Source organism: Alosa sapidissima, chromosome 1 (assembly GCF_018492685.1).
Source record: "Alosa sapidissima isolate fAloSap1 chromosome 1, fAloSap1.pri, whole genome shotgun sequence".
NCBI classification, from domain to species: domain Eukaryota; kingdom Metazoa; phylum Chordata; class Actinopteri; order Clupeiformes; family Clupeidae; genus Alosa; species Alosa sapidissima.
The window spans coordinates 8853442-8873441 of NC_055957.1; the positions used below are offsets into that span (position 1 = coordinate 8853442).

The window sequence follows — 20000 nt, forward strand, 5'->3', positions numbered from 1 at the left end:
CACACACACACACACACACACACCCACACTCACACACTAGCACACTAGCACGTGGCTCAGGGGAGCAGCTCGCTGAAACAGCTGACTCAGGCTCTGCCCTCATTGAGAAGACGGCTTGCCCTCTGCTCTTCATGTGATGTATGGTGGCAGATGAAATTCTTAAACACACACACACACACACACACACACACACACATAAACACGCGCACACACATACAAACGTGCACGTGCGCACGCGCACACAGAGAGAGAGAGAGAGAGAAAAAAAACTGTACACACACATGCAGAGAAACGCAGCATACACAGACACGCAGACTACCTCATGCATACACACTCTCATGTTGATGGCTGAAGGCTATAACAGGTGGCAGGTGTGCACATTAACTCCACTTCCACTTAAAACGGCAACAAACAAATTAACTACAATTAGAGAAAGCAGGCAGTGGTAGTGTAGTGGTTAAGGAGCTGGCCTAGCATTGCAGTTGTCAGAAAAGTTGTGGGTTCAATTCCCGGCTTCCACCGTTGAGCCCTTGAGCAAAGCACTTACAGTAACCCCGAGTTGTTCCGGGGACAATGTAACAAAGCCCTTGTAATATAATTGACATAATATGTAAGTTGCTTTGGAAAACGAGCCTGCTAAATGAATAGGTGTATTGTGAATGAAAGAAGCACACACATACACAGAGAGAGTGTTCACCGCAGTGGAAAGTTCAGCTGTGCTGGCATCAGTAAAGGTAATTAATAAACAGACGTGTTTATCAGCGATGGACAGAGTGCTTAGCACTGTAGCTAAACGAATGTTTGTATCTGTAATCAATGCTCTTAATCGACACACACTCACCCCACAGCGCTGACTAATTGGACGGAAGCCTGATTTATCGGATTGTGTAATTGTTGCTGAGTTTGTGTGTGTGTGTGTGTGCATAAGCGAGAGAGAGAGCAATAGATCCTGGCACAGTTTTTACAGTAGCTTTGGAATTGCCAGCGGCTTTTAATCTAAGACCTTAAATAAAAAATGTGTCACCCCCCTCCACCCTCTTTCTGTCTCTCTCCCCCCTCTCTCTCTCTCTCTCTGTCTCTCCTTGCCTTCCCTGCTTCCCTTCCTCCTCTCTCCCTGTGCTGTGTTCATTAACTCAGAAGTCTGTTGTATTCCTTTATGAGCTCATGTAGCTCTGAGCACTTACTGCATTAAGATTTTATACTTTCCCCACATACTTTCACATTTCTCTCAGCACTAAAGACAACGTAGAATAATATGAGGTAACACAATACAGTGTTTTGTAAGGATGTTTATGTCTAGTATTGGTAGTAATTATGTTGAATCCAAAGAGAGTCTGCATTTTTTTACTGTGTCGCCATTCGAGAGAAGCAACCTCATCTGGCTGAGCAGGAAATGCTTTTCAAAAACACAATCTGAAACAGCCTGGGGTTTGAAACACTATGAGTGTGTTCGAACCATCAGGAAGGCATTGTCTTTCTTACTAGGTAAATGAAACACTGTGGTTTCATGATACAGTATTATTCTATATCAAGATAGTATTCCAAAATAATGTTTAATTAATGTGTATGAGTTATAGATAGGCTACACATTTCCAAACTGTATGAAAATTCTAAAGCATAACCCTCCTTTCTACCTCCCATATCCTGGGGTGTCAAAGAGCCCAACCACATTGGAAACTTTCAGCTGAAATCTAATATTCTAACATGTAATAGAAGGAGTAAAACACTTGATCTGAAATATTTCATTCTTATTTCTTGTACACAAGGGACAATCCAAAAAATTAAAAGCCATCAAGAAAAGTCATCAAGAAAGCCAGGAAACTATGGCAATTTTAGTGTAACAGACTTTATTTTCGAGAGAACACATCATACTACAAATACGTTCATTACAAAACCATACGACACCTGCCATTTGTTCCACTCAAATGTTTTTTATGACTGTTGCGCTTTCCAAAGCAAAAGCAATTCTCTCCACTTATTGCTATCCTAAGCCATTAAACGTGTCAACATAACAGAATATATTACGAAAAGTAGACTACAAATGTGCAGGAAAAGTCTTTCCATGAATTAACTCTTCAACTTTCCAATCCTCCGCCGATTTACTGCTGCACCGTACTATGCTGTAGACTTGACATGAGATGTGAGCATAGGCCTACCTACCGTAAAACGGTCTCAAATAGAGGCCAGGGCCCATTTTCCCAATAACGATGGATACACGCACTTACAAGGGTTTTCCATGATTCATCTTAAGATAGTTCGTTTGGTTTTTCTGACTTTTTAGCGTGAAAGCGCATGAATGCCCGTGCACCGCTCTTAGGGCTGATTCAGACTGCCTGCGTGGCGTGAGCGTGTCAGTTGCGTGGAGTGTCCATTTTTATTTCGTCTCTCATGTTAACAGGTTAGAGCTTGCACACTGCCTGCCGAGCCGAAACCGTGTGCATGCTAGGAATAGGACCGATACCTATTTTTAACGCGACATGCAAACGTGTTGGAAGTGTTTCCATTCAAAAGAGAAAGTGAAGAGATGTTTTAATAGCCACGCAACTGACACACAACAGACACGGCACGATCACGCCATGCTGGCAGCCTGAATCAGCCCCAGGGCTAGGTTTCCCAAAAGCATCGTAAGCATAAGAAGGTCGTAAAGTCCCTCTTACGAACGTCTTAAGATTTGCTGACTGTTTCCTGAAACCATTGTTACTTAAGAAGGTTGTGAAAACACTCGTACTGTAGATCTATATACGAGGGATCCAGAGTTCTCGTTACTGGCTAAGAGCGTCTTAAGGACATGTTGGACATTTAAATGTCATGCATATTTGTATTTGTTCGTCTTCAGTTTATATCTGAAAGTGACAAATCTGCAAGGAACATTGACATCTGTCGAAGTAACGTATCAATCAGCTTCCCACTATTTGGATTGTTATCTATAACACTCAATGAACAACATCTCAACACTAAATGAAGGATCCGTAATTGAGGCCTATCATCAGATAGCCTAGTAATAGGCATTCAGTGTTTGAAATAATTAATTTGATAATATTTCCCATCTTTGTAGAGGAAAAGTTTTGTGTGAAGTTTTGTGTAAAGGCCGGTCTCATATAGATGCCTGTCTCAAATACTAGCTGGTGCAGTTTGGCGATTTGGGAAAATCAAGGTTTTACGGTAGTCACCGCTCACGTTCAGATTGATAAATGTCATGCTTTGCGTGGAAATGAGTGTACGCCTATCCTATGTCTGTTTTATATCGTACGTTCATTTCGTACATGAGGGCCAGTGTGGTTAAGATTGTGTGGGTCTGGGGTCTATGATCCTCTATTACGCTGAGTGACTCCTTTTCTATTTTGTCCATGCTCTGATTTTTTGATCATTAAAATGGTCCAAGTAGATTCATTTAACTAAATTATTTTCACGGAGATGCACCATGTTCTCCACATGTTCATTTATTACGAGTTCTTTCTTACTGACATACTGAGCGTATTTAGCACACACCACACTGCAATGTTCCAAATGGACAGGAGTCAGGACAGTGATTTCACACACTCACAGTGTCAGTTTTATTCTCTTACGGAACAGAAGGTTGTCCAGTGTCCACTGATAAGAGATGTGACTCAGTGCAGCATGAGTGGCCCGTGAACCCTGTCCAGTCAGGTGGGGGCTGCAGAGAGACTGCTGTGTCCAGAGGAGCCGGGCCAGGGCAGAGTAATGACAGACATGAATCTCACCTCACCCCCGCTGTCCTGCCTGATGGAAATTAGAGCTGTAATTACATTAGTACATGAAGGCCTGATGGATGAGGCTCTGCTAACACACACACACACACAACCACACACACACACACACACACACACACACACACACACAACCACACACACACACACAACCACACACACACAGACACACACACACACACACACACACACACACACACACACACACACACACACACACACACCACACACATACACACACACACACACACACACACACACACACACACACACACACACCACACACATACACACCACACACATACACACACATACACACCACACACACACACAACCACACACACACATACACACACACACACACACACACACACACACACACATACACACAACCACACACACACACACACACACACACACACACATACACACCACACACACACACATACACACACACACACATACACACAACCACACACCACACACACACACACACACACACACACACACACATACACACAACCACACACACACATACACACACACACACACACACACACACACACCACACACACACACACACACACACACACACACACACACACACACACACACACATACACACACACACAACCACACACACACACACACACACACACACACACACACATACACACCACACACACAAACAACCACACACACACAGACACACACACACACACACACACACACACACACACACACAGACACTCTCACACACACACACACACACACACACACACACACACACACACACACACACACACACACACACACTTGATGAGGAGGACACACACAGGCACATTTTCTCACTAATAGTGGGGTATGAAGATGATGTGAATATGTACATGCATGACAATGTCAGTATGTGTGGATATGGCTTTCATTTTGCATGTCTTACATATCTCTCTCTCTCTCTACCTCTTTTGCTTTCTCTCTCTCTGCTTCTCTCTTTCTGTCATGCTTGTTCGCTCTCTCTCTCTCTCTCTCAACCATTTGCAATTAACAATCAGCAGTCCACAGCGCGGCTGAAAGGAACACAGAAACATGAGCACATGAATGGGCATCCAGATCATCATAAATATCAAACAGTAAATACTGAAACTCCACACTGTCTCTCAGGTCATGGCAAGCTGTGACAAGCTGGGCAGCCAGGGGTGTTCTTTGCCCCACTCCAAGTATTATAATTAGTTTGTCTGTGGTCATCTGTGTATTGTTTTTGAAAGTAGTGGGCTCTTTCTCTCTTGAATTTTCGACCTAATCAGTCATGCAGTGACCACAAATGTGTTTTCTCTTGGCAGTCAGGTTTTTGGTATCTGTCTCAATTGCTAGGCTGTGGACCCTAAGCTTGTACTTGTATCCGGTTGTTAAGTCCGACATCACAGCAGCTTTTTTGTCAAAAAACGTTTACGCAGCCAGACGTTTTTCGCAACTTGTAAACCTTTACAGCTAACACATAACGTTGCAGCTACGTTGCCAGAAAGTTGTCATTTGGTCACTCACTGCGATGTTACCCTCTGTCCAGGTCCTTGCAGTGTCGCAGCAACAGTGTACAGAGAATGTTGTCATTTAGTATCGCAAGTATTGTGACAGTGACATAGTGAGCTGATCAACTAGGTAATGTTGCCAGTTGGTGCCGTGGATAACGTTTAGGCGGCGCTGTGCCATGGTACTTGCAAACGTTGCCATATGGTGTCATGCGTGAACAACACAACATGTTAAATTGATATAGCGCTTTTCTAGACACTCAAAGCGCTTCTCCCCTCTGAAAGGTAGAATGACACGCCCACTCCAGTTCACAGGAAAAAAGCAACAATTTTTTGGTTCCAGTTCCTAAGCGTTTTTTGTTTGGTCGAAATGCTGCAAACAATTCAAAGTTGGTCCGTGAACAGAACCGGTGTTCTGTTGGTGGAAAGGGCTATAAGTGGACCCCATACTTCACATCGCGATCTTGATTTTTGCCAAACTGGCTGTCAAGGCCCAGTTCAGACAGTATTCTCTCTCTCTCTCTCTCTCTCTCTCTCTCTCTCTCTCTCTCTCTCTCTCTCTGTCACACACACTCAATCACACACGCACACACACACACACACACAGACACACAGGCACACATGCAGACATGTACAGTAGTGTAATAGACAGTAGATAAAGGTAGGATTACAAGCACGTGGTAAGATGGCAGGAATCATACCCTTGGGTAGGCTTGGAAAACTGAGACCTACCATGGCTGTGTCTTTATTGTTTGCATGGTTATGCAAATGTGTGCGTGTCTATGTCTTGACTGTGTCTGGCCGTGTGTGTGTGTGTGTGTGTGTGTGTGTGTGTGTGTGTGTGTGTGTGTGTGTGTGTGTGTGTGTGTGTGTGTGTGTGAGCACTGTAGAGGGTCGGGTACTTTGACCCAAGTCAGTTTAATAATGAAGATGTTTGGTATGAAAGCAGTGGGGACTTCTGTCTCCCACTGACACTAGTATTGCCTTTCTAATTAGAGACGTTCATGTAATTACTCTGGAGAAATGTTGAGTGTGTAGGTGTGTGGGTGAGCACACATGTGAGCTTGCCTTTCCATGTGCTTGAGCACATCTGCACACAAGTGTGTATTTACATTTCTGCGCAAACTGATGTGAATATTGCATTACGCAGATCATTGATCTATTTGTTATGGGGCCCGAGGGACATGACATGTCCTCTAAAATGAAACTAGCCAGTCAATCTCTCTCTTTCTCTCTCTCTCTCTCTCTCTCCCTCTCTCTAAATACAGCATAGAACAGCACACAATGTTCACACACTCATACAAACACTAACAGAAAAAAGGTGTGTAATGTGAGCCAATACACTAGCTGGTTCGAGGGCATGAAAATAAAAATGAATGCCCTGAGTCTCAGTGTGAACTCATGTATGTCCCACTTTGCTATGGGGGACTGTGTGGCTGTGTTGTGAAGTCATACATATTAGCAGTGCATCCCAAATGAGGCCTAATTGTAGTTTATTCTGGCACGGATGACGCCTGCCTGAGGGCACACATGGAACAGCGTGCCCAGGAAGTGAATGGGATTTTCCACATTAACTTTGCCTCAATCTATCTGCACGTTGTTGCAAGATGTTTATGGCAATTGTAGTGTTCTTACGAGTCAGACGGAACTGAGAGCTCATTTCATTTGCTCTGGTATATCCGCTCTCATCCCTTCTCCCATTCAAACTGATTCCATCCAGCTCTAAATGATCTGATATGGGCTGGGCATTATGTGATGGCACACAGAGGAGCTCCACTGACGCACTTTTGTTAAAAAGAAAAAAACGTCTGCCACTGATCACACTGACACATAGTTCGTAGTTCCAGGGACCTACATGTAAAATTATTTGTGTTGTTTATGTGCAAATGAATCATTATAAATGGATTAAGGTTTCTGTTCAGTTCAGTTCAGTTCAGTTAACTTTATTGTCCCAAAGGGAAACTTGTCTCGCAGTCAGGTACACATAAATAGCACAAGATACACAAAGACACACGATGGGGTAAAAGACACAGGTTAATATAAGTTAAGAAGTTTAAGAAAGAAAGAAAGAAAGAAAGAAACTGTCTTATCAATCTATGTTTCTGACAGATGCTCATCAGAATAGTTTATGTGCAATAAAGCAAAATTGTGCAAATTTAGCAGGCGTATTGCACTAGGAATAAAATATTTTTTGTCCTATTTTGGTTGATATTTTACACTTCTAACCATCATACATCCATATTTTTAAATGCTTTAGGCAGAAAATACATAATTTAATAGTCAAAATCTCTACTTCATCCTGAAGTGGAACCTCTAAGCGCGTAACTGAGGTGGTTAATGACGTTTAGTAGCATGTGAATGGGCACACCTGCAAATAACAGAGACTTAATGATGGACTACCTTAGTTTCATCTGCTATATGCTACACACAGCATCCTCAGCCTGAGCACACTGCACCACAGTGCTGACGGCAAGATGAAGTGAATAGAAGCTAAACAACAATAGAGTACACAGCAGTCTCTCCTGCACATTTACATAAGACATGTTCATTCAAAGCAGTCATTCATTTATGAGGCCAGCCTAGGCTATATAGGCTTGGGGGACAGCCGTGGCCTACTGGTTAGCGCTTCGGACTTATAACCGGAGGGTTGCCGGTTCGAACCCCAACCAGTAGGCCTGGCTGAAGTGCCCTTGAGCAAGGCACCTAACCTCTCACTGCTCCCCGAGCGCCGCTGTTGTTGCAGGCTCACTGCACTAGGATTAGTGTGTGCTTCACCTCACTGTGTGTTCACTGTGTGAGTGTGTTTCACTAATTTACAGATTGGGATAAATGCAGAGACCAAATTTCCCTCACGGGATCAAAAGAGTATATATACTTATACTTATACTTACTTATATGAACCAGTGAATTAACTTGATGTCTCAGGAATAAAAAAACAGAGAAGATTCAGGGATGAAACTAAGGTAGTCCATCATTAAGTCTCTGTTATTTGCAGGTGTGCCCATTCACATGCTACTAAACGTCATTAACCACCTTAGTCCAGACTACTGAAGTCTGGAAACTATCATGGTTCAAATGTACTATGTACTATGTATGTTAGTATGGCGGTTTTGAGAATTTTAATGTTGGTTAATTGAGGGATGCATTGTACCATGTTAGTAAAAAGCTAACCTCCGTAGTTGTATGGGAAGCGCACCCCTGGATAGTCTAGGCCTACTTCCTTTAAAGAAGCACCAATAGCTGCATGTAAAATCTTTGACAAGACAGCTGTGTTTCTTGTAGATCCAACAGGTTCTTAATGTTGGATAAGATAATATAAGGTGTTTTTTATTGCCACGCAACAAAGTTGGTAATTGTTTGCTACAGCTAGAAAGTAGCTCAGTCCAGTTGGGATAAAAAAAGAAAACGTTTGAAGTATTGAAGCAAAAGTACAATTAGGTCTACGTGCAACCAACTTAGGATATGAACTGACTTAAGTTTAATGTACCAAATTATGTTTCATTTACCTGCTGGTAACACTGCTTGGGAATTTAAAATGAACGGGTTGGCTTCACACCAATGTCTCAATTGCTAATGTTATCGTGAACATTTGACATTACACCCATAGACTCACAGATACGGTACTCACATGCACGCCCACATACACTATATACTGTAAGCACATACATAATAATGCAAGCTTATTTGGAACATCCCTGTGAAGCACACAACATTTACAGTGCAGAACAACCTAGAAAGGTTTCATTTGGATGTTAACTTGTGTGCGGGTCAAACCTGTGGAAAAGGTCTTGAAAGAAGCCCTGCTGATTTCATGTCAAAGTGATGGACGATGTCTGAGACTAGTGGACATGGTCAGTGCTTTAATGTGCTCTCTGATGGGAGTGTGTATTAAACTACCCTCTCTCTTTCTCTCTCTCTCTCTTTCTCTGTCTCTCTCTCTCTGTCTCCACAGATTGCCGTAACATACCAGCACAGGTAGGATAACATTGATCTGGCTTTACTCTGTTGGTCTATAGCTGACCCACTCCCTCCTATAAATGTCAAAGTCCAATTAGGAATCACTTGGAATGTGAATAGCATGTGTGTGTGTGTGTGTGCGCGTGCGTGTGCATGTGTGTGTGTGTGTGTGTGTGTGTGTGTGTGTGTGTGTGCATGCGTGCATGCGTGTGTGTGGTTCTCCATCTGTCTTGTTTGCCCTGGCCAGGCTGCTCGGTGGCTGTCGGCCAGGCCACTGACACTCTAACAGACTCCAGTCTCCTGCATGCTGTGTGTGTAATGGGGAGGGAATGGAGATATGGAGGTGATCATGAGGTTGTGTGACAGTGCCACTGTAATGAAGGGACACTGCACACAGGCCTTTTTACTTCTGTATACTCTTCAAATGAGAGCACACCGACCAGTTACAATGAAAAGGACCTTGAAATAACTGTGGCTCTTTTCCATGGAACAACTTCAGCTGTCCCAGGATACTTATTTACTCAATTATTACATATGTTAATTGTAATGAATCCGACATGAATTACATCATGGAAATATTGTACATGCAAATCATTTCCAAATTAGGTTCCCTCCATTAGTGTTGAATGTTCCATAGCTTCACCTCTCCCTGCTGTGAGTGATACAGTCTATCTTCATTTCAAAAAGATTATTTTTCACAGAACCATAATAACGATCTTCTTCACTGTCTGTTATTGGTGAAGTTTGCAGTGAAATGACACAGTTGTCTGTTTCACACGCAGACAGAACATTGAGAAATGGACTTAGAATCTTATTCAGCAATCTTAAACACATAGCTTTATAGCGGCCCCCATCTTTGTTTGTAGCTTATTTGTAGCATGTCTAGCAGAGGCACTTTGATGGGAGATAGAACCTTTACCGTGTCTGTAATAGGATCATATCTCATGTCATATACCAGTGGCTTATGGGTCAAAATACACTAACAGCTACACACACACCCATACACATACACACGCATGCATGCGTACACACACACACACACACACACACACACACACACACACACACACACACACACAGGATAGTGAACCATATCTTATCCTTAGATGACAGAGTGTAAAAAGCTGCAGTGGCCTCTCAGTTCTACGGGTGCAGTGAAATGAATGTCCTGAATAAAACAAGTGAAATGGGTTCATGCTCATCCTCTTGTGGGGGTAGGCCCGCACGAGCACACACCCACACACACATTCACACACATATACACACACACACGCAAACACACACCACACACACACACACTTACCCACACACAGACACACACACACACACAAATGTAGACACACACACACATACACACACAAATGTAGACACACACACACATACACACACACACACACACACACATACCCACACATACACACACACGCAGAAACACACACAGACACACACACACACACACACAGACACACACACATTCATACATACACGTGTGCACACACACACACACACACACACACACACACACACACACACACACACACACACACACACACACACATATACACATATCTCTCTCTTGTTAGCTCTTCCCTCTGGCTCTTTCTCACACACAAACATACAGACAGGCACACACACACACACAGACACACACACACACACACACACACACACACACTCCTTCACTCTCCCCAGTGTCTCTCCTCCTTACAGACTGACAGCAGAAATGCTTGACTCCATCCCTCCCTCCTCAGAGAGGAGCCCTGAATTCTGCTTTTGATCCCTTTGCACCCCCAGAGGAAGCTCCAGTGCTGCCCATCTCCTCCTCACCGGAGCCTCACGGAGGAGCACTAAGGCTCAGGGCCCTGGACGCCTGGCCCAGCCTGCTCTGGTGCTCTGGTGCTGCCGTGGCTGCTCAGGGCCCTGGACGCCTGGCCCAGCCTGCTCTGGTGCTCTGGTGCTGCCGTGGCTGCTCAGGGCCCTGCATGGCCAGGTGCTGCTGCAGAGATAGGGAGCAGGGTTTTTGATCAGCCCATCTTGCAGTGATCTTGTGGATGTCAGCAAGTCACAACTTAGTGACCTTATTTTCATCAGAGTATAGTGGTGTGGGTGGATTAGCGTGGGGTTGTGTGTCCGTGGTCGATGGGAAGTGTCTAGATTTAAGCAATAAGCCCCGAGAGGCCGAAGATTACACAGATTTTACAACAGCTAAGGGGGTTAGCCACGACGTGCAAATGGAGTACCTAAAACAAAGGCATAAATAAAGACACAACAACGAGAAATGTAACGATTCATTCATAGATAATCATTCTTCAGCCAAGAAATATATTTCCTCTATCAGATTGCAGATTTCCTCTATGGTTGCCAAGCAACGTTGAGACACAGCTACTCCCAACTTTTCTATCAAGTTATGGTAGCTCAGTAATATAGAACAAAATGTGGTGTATGTTTATGCTGCATTTTACAACGGTATCAAACAGGATTCAGCCAATCACAATCAAGAACTATCAGTTTTAGAACACCCTTTTTATTAGAATTTATTTAATGTTGTCTCTCACATGGGAAAATGGCACAGGAAATGAAATAATTGATCCCAACAAGAGTTCTTGATTGATTTTGGGTCATTGAGCATGTATATCAAGCAGCCCCTTCCTCACTCTCTCTCTCTCACACACACACACACATACAGCACCCCTGATGCCACACCATCTCCCTGTTATGTGGGTCATGGGATAGGAGGTCAGTCTGAAAGTGGGTAACATTGGCTGGACCTGAAGGACGTTACATTATTCAGGAAGTGAGCACAAGCCCAGGGAGCATCTGCGTCCCCTCACATCACCGCAGAGCCTCTCACAATGAGTGGCAGACAAAACACTGCTAAATGATCTCAGATCAGACAGGCAACTGTCACCAGAGTGTTTTATAGAAACTTCAGTCAGGACAGGATATCTTGTAACAATTTACAGTATTGAGAAGCATATGAGAGTATGTGTGCAAAACTAATAACTTGTATTGTGTATTCCAGGTAATATCAATCAAATTGAAGTTGGTTGGTTTTTACTGCAAGTAAAATCAAAACAGCCCAACTTCACTTTGATTGATATTACTTGAAATGCACAATCAAAAAGGCCACAACACATTAATTACAGGGCAAAGTAAAATACATGAGCATTAATAAATGCAGTAAAATAGGACAACTACAAGGTCGACATGCAGTGCAGTCATTTCAGGAAGGCAACAGAGTGGTAGAGCTGAGGTGCTGGCAGGTGTTTGTTTGGCATGCTCAGTGGGCCAATCGAAATGAGACCTGCTTTAAATGGCCCGCCTTAACGGAGCGAGTGACTGTGGTTGGTGCTGCTGAATGAGCTGATCATCAGTTGATGAACAATGCAGGAGGCAGACTACTGTGGACTGCCTGGTCCAACACTATGCTTGATCTATAATGCTTCCTGAGTCTGAGGGGTTTGTAGACTAATGCCAAGTAAAGGATTCCGTTATGAAACTGTTTGCATATGTCTAAATGGCCCTCTAAACAGTGAGTCACAAAGAAAGACAAAATGTGCATGAGCACTCCCAATTAGGGGACTCGGCCAACCTCATTCCCTAATGAGAATGCACATAACTACCTACACACAGATACACACATACAATGGATACTCTTTGAAGTACACACATATTCTGTCGCTCGCTCTCTATCTCTGATATCTCTGACACACACACACACACACACACACACACACACACACACACTTGTATGTAGTCCAGATAAACTAGGCTGCAGAGGCACTCATTAATAAAAAGCCAACCCAGAGGAGTTCTCCCCCCTCCCCATTCACTGCTGTGCTTTGTAAACTAGGCCACTGGTGAGTAATGCTGGGGCCTGTAATTAGGCGATCGTTTGCAAATTCATACTTTTGGATTTCAAGGCCACTATGCCTGTGGGTCACTGTGGCCAGCTGCAAAGTTCTCATGGAGGAAAAGGCTTTTAATATGGTAACTGATTTAGATGGCGGCCCGACGGCCCCCTAGTCCTCCTCAGCGGGCCTGGGAGCCTGATGGGCGGCATTCGCATCATATCCTGGGGTTGCTGGAGGCAGCTGTGGCGTCCTGTTTTATACATCAGCTCCTCTTTACAAGAACAGGAAGCTGACGTGAATCATATCTGCCTGTGAGGTGTGCAGCAGAGGAGGAGGGGTGCGGTTTGGGCTGTGATATGTTTGATGTGTGTGTGTGTGTGTGTGTGTGTGTGTGTGTGTGTGTGTGTGTGTGTGCTTGTGTTTGTACATGTGGGAAGGAGAGCGCGAGAGGGAAAGAGTGTGATTGACAGAAAGCGTAGGGGAGCAAAAGAATAGGGTGCTTTCATGCCTGTCTTTATGGTCCAGGCCCACATGAGCACAGAAAGGCATTTCAGCTCTTCTTGACAGTATATTAGGGCATCAACAGACAAGAATAATAAAAAAAAAGGCCAAACTGATGTTTTTATAAATACAGTATAATACTTTGTGCATTTCCGTTATGTAATGAAACTAGGCATCTTGTTTTTTTTTGTTGCATATTGTTTGGGCCTTTTGCCTTTATTCAGATAGGACAGTGAATAGCGACCGGAAGCAAGTGGGAGAGAGAAATAGGGTGTGAAATGACAGCGGGTTGGACCCGAGCCCGGGCATGGACACTTGGACACTTGGAAAGGGCACAACAAAGGGTGTGAGTGAGCCCTCATGCACTTCTTGATTTGTAAGCCCTCTGTAGTTAGCGAAAATTCAAACTTGTGAGGGAGGACATTAAGATTCAGCCACTGTGTGTTACCAGAAAATTGAGCTGGGGAACATAGGACCCTGGGAACATAGGGCCCTGGGAACATAGGGCCCTGGGAGGACTCTGGGAACATGTATGTACCTCTCAAGTTTGTGTTGCTACCCTATCTAGGCTATGGAATGTTATTTGTTTAAGCCTACTGTTGGGCCTAATGAGATTTCAGAAATAGGCAACATATTGGCACACTTTTACACCTGGAGAGAGCTCCTGCTAGGTAACTAAATCATGCCATGTAGAGGTCTGCACGGGACTGATTTTGCCCGCAATATTCTGTCCCGCTCCCACATTAATGTGTCATTTTTAGTCCCGCTCCCGCCCGCATCTGTAACATGATGTCCCGCTCCCGCCCGCATGCAGGAGGGATAGCCTATTCAGCTTTTCTTTCTGTCTCATGAAAGGAGCACACACACCTGAGAAAGACTCCAGATGTCAGTTTCTTGGTTCTGAATGTAGGCTAACAACTGAAGTAGGCCTAGTCTGGTGCCCTCTTCCTCTCTCATGCTTTCGATTTCGAGTTTTGACAATGAGCAGCAGGAACAAATTGAACCCACGTAAACAACAATAGGCCTATAGGCTATAGGCCTGCTATCCGTCAGTTATGCTTAAACCCCGTTTTTTAATGCTGCCTAACAGAACATCCAGCTGAACTATAGTTATGAACACTACTTTAATCATTTCCATATTTAATTTTACGCACATATTTAATTTGCGGGAGTGCAGTGAATCATCGGTTTGTCCCGCACCCGCGAACGCACCTCTCTCATCCCGCCCGCTCCTGCAAAGAGCTTTCAAAAGTTGTCCCGCGCCGCACTCTTTTGCGTCGGGACCCGCGGGTCTAGTGCAGACCTCTAATGCCATGTCATTGTGTAGTGTCTACCAAAACCAAATGAACATTTGGACTTATCTCTTCTATGATCCCAGAAAGATTTTCCATCCACATATCCTTGCTCTATGCGCAACTAGCCTAAAACCGTGAGACTGAAAGCTAATTACTGTCATGTTCTTCTTAAAGTGACAGGCACTCAATTAGACCTACAGTACACACCACCAATGTAATGACATTAAAGACAAGCGTAATAGTTTGAAAATCAATATGTAAGTATTCAAGTTGCTAAATATTCTAGCTATTAGTAATTATGCAGATCATAAAATACTAGAAATTGATAAATAAAATCAATAAAATACTAGAAATATATATGGGCTTCGGATCCAGCGCCAGTCGGCTCTGACCATGCACCAAGTTCCAAAGCTGGAAATGACGCATGGACCAACGTCGATTTTTATTGGATATTCAGTAAAAAGAGAGTCGTCCTCTAGTTAAGAGGGTGACGATAATGCACATACATTGCTTGCCACCTAACAAGAAGAAGAAAAAGTTGCTCGGGAACGCGCGTGGAGTCCGAGTGGAGTCGTAAGCGCTGAAGCGCAACTTAATTTCATTGGTTAACAACGGCTCTAACGAAAAGCGGTCTGCCTGCCGTCCTTCTGCTGCAAATATGCATTCGAACATGACGTGAAATATCTGTAGTCAAACTATAAATAAACGATTCAAAAATGGAAGATAACGCACAGAACGGCCAGCCTGAGCGGACAATTACGTCCCCAACTCATCTAAAATGCGGTGTCTGGAAATACTTTGGGTTGTACAGGTTGATGGTAAAGTAACCGTTAAAGAGAATGTAGTCTGCAAAAAACAGTTTACTTACGCATCTGTAACCTGCGTTGTGTTGAGCCTGCGCGATTCAGCCCTGCACACGCCCAGACTTGAACCCCCGAACAGCAGCACCTCGGATCGGGAGGCGAGTGCGCTAACAATTGAGCCAATAGCCCAGGCTACTGGCCCACATGCCAGCAGCACTCTTGAGGCATCGGGGAGTGAGGTTTACCAACGTTCCACAAGCACAGCTAAGCTAGCTGGCATCCGTTACACATGCAAGACATCCAATCTTCGCGCTCACCTGTCGCGTTACCATCCAAATGAGGCAGCGGAGTCAGAGGCACAGTAGACGGCCAGAGCATTGCCAGGTGTCCAACATCATATCATTGCATACTTTCCGTAAATCCTAAATTATGTCCAGTGTCTGCAATTTACTTAGGCTGCGCAAAGCACAGATATGTATTTGGGGCAGGCTTATTCAAGGCAGACCTTTATTTCTTACATCGTGCGTTTTATTGTGAGATATGCGTTTAGTTTGGAGAGGCATACCAGGCTATCAAAAGCAGATGATTTTTGGGTTGGTATGGGATTTAATTTACTTTTGGACTTTTGTTATATAGTTAAATGTTGAGACTGATGGGCACTTAAATCTAGGGGGTATTTGATGATCACTGTAAAGTTTCGTGTAGTTGAAAAAGTGTTGGAATTTCCAGTTGTTTATCGCGAGACAAGGCAGTCCCTTTCACTCATTCATTGAACGTGCGCTGTGCTCTAATGGAAACCTTATTGCGTAGCCAAGTAGCTTAAATTGAGTTATTATGACCGTCGCGCAGCGAAGCGGCGGTCATATAGGTTTAGTCAGACACTGAAAGGCCGGGGTACACGAAACTTGGTGGGCATGTAACCCCACATGGATAGCATGGAACCATCGTTTTTCGTTTTGATCTGTAGCCCCCCCGCTGGACTGGACCCCCCGAAAGGAGGGTAGGGCAGACACAGTTTTCTGTGAATATCTCGAAAACCGTGGGGTTTAGGAGGACCATTTTTTTTTGTATGTTGATCTCAAGGGGCCATGTCAACCCATTCCATAACCACTCATTTCATGTATAGCGCCACCTAGTTAAACACAAAAAAGTGAAAATGAGGTGTTGTAATTGAAGGTATCTGTGACCTAACATAGTCAAAACTGCACGAAATTGGAAGTGTAGGATCATTATGACACCCTCTGTATGCACGCCAAGTTTTGTGGAATTCCATTCATGGGACACAATAAATTAATTTATGTTACTATACACCAATTGGCCTGTAGGTGGCCGGAGACAGTTTTCTGTGAATATCTCGAGAACCGTAGGGCCTAGGAGGTCCACCTTTTTTATGTATGTTGGTCTTAAGGGGGCATGTCAACCCATCCCATTACCACTTATTTCATGTATAGCGCCACCTAGTTAAAAATTAAAAAGCAAAAAATTAGGTGTTTTCATCACAATATCTCTGGCTGACAAGGTCAAAACTGCACAAAATTAAAAGTGTAGGATCATTATGACACCCTCCGAATGCATGCCAAGTTTTGTGTACTTTCGTTCATGGGGGGCCTTACAATAAAATAATTTATGTGTACATTTAGTGACGTACACCAACAAGGATTCCCGGGACACTGAAAGACCGGGGTACACGAAACTTGGTGGGCATGTACCCCCACATGGATAGCATGGAACCGTCATTTTTCGTTTTGATCTGTAGCCCCCCCACTGGACTGGACCCCCCGAAAGGAGGGTAGGGCTGACACAGTTCTCTGTGAATATCTTGAGAACTGTAGGGCCTAGGATGACCATTTTTTTCCGTATGTTTGCCTCCAGGGGTCATGTTAACCCATTTCATGTTCACACATGTGCACAAACAGATACACGCACACACACACATACATTCACAGTAATCATACGTATGACACATACTCACACAGTAGACATATGTACGTTTGCATGCACAGGCACATACGCAGGCACACACACAAGCACGCACACACACACACACACACACACACACACACACACACACACACACACACACACACACACACACTCACACACACACACACACACACACACATAACATAAACATAACACAAACAATCAAGAATTTCTCAGAATTATGAACAGGCAAGATGGAGGTGGGGTTGTATAAAATTAATTTTACATGTGAAATCTATGAACTAATCATGTTTTGGTACTTGTTGTCTAGCAGATACCAGTGAGAATTGAGTGTGGATAATGCAATTTACTGAGACAGTTAGAATCATATAGGCCTTTTAGCGTGATTTCTTTTTGTGGAAAAAATGTGCTGGACTGGGCGGTGGTCATATTTTGTACCGCTCTGCGGTACATCTAGTTTTTTTAATTATGCATGGTTTACTTTTCATTAAATTCGTAGGCAACAGTTGTGTTTAAATGTAGGCTAGTAGCCTACTGCTTCAGCTCAAAAGCTCAAAAGCTCAAAAGTGGGCGGCTATGGGTAGCTTGAGAGCAACGTGTTGGAGACCCATGGTGTATAACAAAGGGCTTTATGCCGCTGTTGTGTAATTTATTGTCTTAATCATCTTTAGGCTATTTTTGTTTGGGACAAACAACAACGAAACAAGATCAATACAATTTTCTTTATTCGTCATATGATGCATAAATAACCATAATATACACTTCTTCTCATAGGCTCCTCAAGAAATATGCATTAGAGTGTTTGTACATTGAGGACTGAGAGTGAATAAGTGGTGAATAAGTGTGGAATTTGCTAGGTTGTGTTTAAAAAACAAAATCAAGTTACTTCCTGTTAGATGTTTGTGTGAATAAGGTTGAAAATTGTGGTGTTTTGCAAAATGTGTTTTACTGTAGGAAATTGAAAACTGAGTCAAATACTGAGAATTTGTGTATGGCTTTGCAGATTTGGTGTTCGGTTATGGTGTTTTAAAGACATGTTTAGAATGTGTGACAAGCAGAGATTTAGGGGGGAATGCTCCCATGTGCTTAAGTAAAAAAAAAAAGGTGCATAACTAAGCACTGTTCAACTTGCGCAAATTCTGCCCTCTGTCATTTACTCGCGATAAAGGGAGTTACGCGTTTTGGGAGGAGCAACCCCAAAATCTGGGCGTTTCTTATGTATACAACTCTTGTGCGCATTCTGCCACTGGCTTACCGTAATCACCTTTTGAGCTACAGTTCCCCATTACTGTATTAAGGTCGAGCGCCACTACAAGGTTTTTCCCCATTACAGTGTCACACGGTGGCAAATTTCCCGACATTACCTTATCTATTGTATTATTTACATTGTAAAATGTATTTGTTATAATATCACAAACACATCCATTATACAGTATGATCTGATTATGTTTGAATCAGTTACACACTCAATGTACTCATGCACTCAATACAAAAGACATTTGACAAAGCAGGTTTTCCTAGGATATAGTGTATGCTTGTTTCTTTGTTTTTTCCCCCCAGAATTATTGTTAAAGTAGGATTAGAGGATAATTTGGAGTACATTGCTTTATACTGACCAAACTCGACACATCAGACCTGCACACTGATGACTTTTTTCTCTCCACATTGTGAAGTACATTACAGTTTTTCTTTAACTGCTTACACTGAAAATCTTTGCATATCATACAAATTTATTTACAGTAAACATGTCACCAAAACATCATACCAAATATGCAAAACCATACACTAACTCTCAGCCTTTGACTCAGTTTCTGTTGTTGACAAGGACTCACCTGTTGCCCAGAGTTTTAGGACTGATTGTTGAGTTTACAGTAAAGCACATACTGTACAGTAAGTGTCTTCACACCGGATAGTTGTGTTTAAACAATTGGTTCATGGGTGTATATTTCGGAAGGTAGTGCCTTGAATTTGTGAAGAGGAATTATCTGAATTTTCTGTGTCTAAAGTAGAGGAATGTGTTTTGTAAATCAACGTGAGTACTGTTTTGCAAAAAGTGTGATGCTGAACAGCCACATAAAATGACCATCAAATCTTAGGGCCACTTAATATTTTTGGAAACCATTTCAAACTAGAACTTTTATCTGAAGATGAATACTGGCATTTATTTTATTAATCCTACATTATATTATAACCTACATGACTGTATTCTCATGAAAAGCCTATGTGAGCTCTGACACCTGTGTCATCTGAAGTCTTTTGTAGTGAGCTGGTCAGTAATCCTGATTCCTGATCAGTAAAAATAGTTTTGAAGCTGTTGAAACCACATACAGTAGTTGCTCTCCATCAGTGCCCAGCTGTTTCATCACCATAGCAGTACAGTATGTGGTTTTTC

The 20000-nt window shown here is 43.2% G+C and overlaps 1 protein-coding gene across 22 annotated transcripts in view; it reads left to right on the forward strand.

Moving 5' to 3' along the window:
* The window catches only part of LOC121705503 (receptor-type tyrosine-protein phosphatase delta-like), a 98546-nt gene that overhangs the window by 6812 nt on the left and 71734 nt on the right, over window positions 1–20000 (forward strand). For all 22 annotated transcript variants that reach the window (XM_042086504.1, XM_042086564.1, XM_042086529.1 and 19 more), the window contains exon 3: window positions 9207–9229. The gene's annotated coding sequence lies outside the window, so the exon portion shown is untranslated. The remainder of the gene's footprint in view (window positions 1–9206; window positions 9230–20000) is intronic.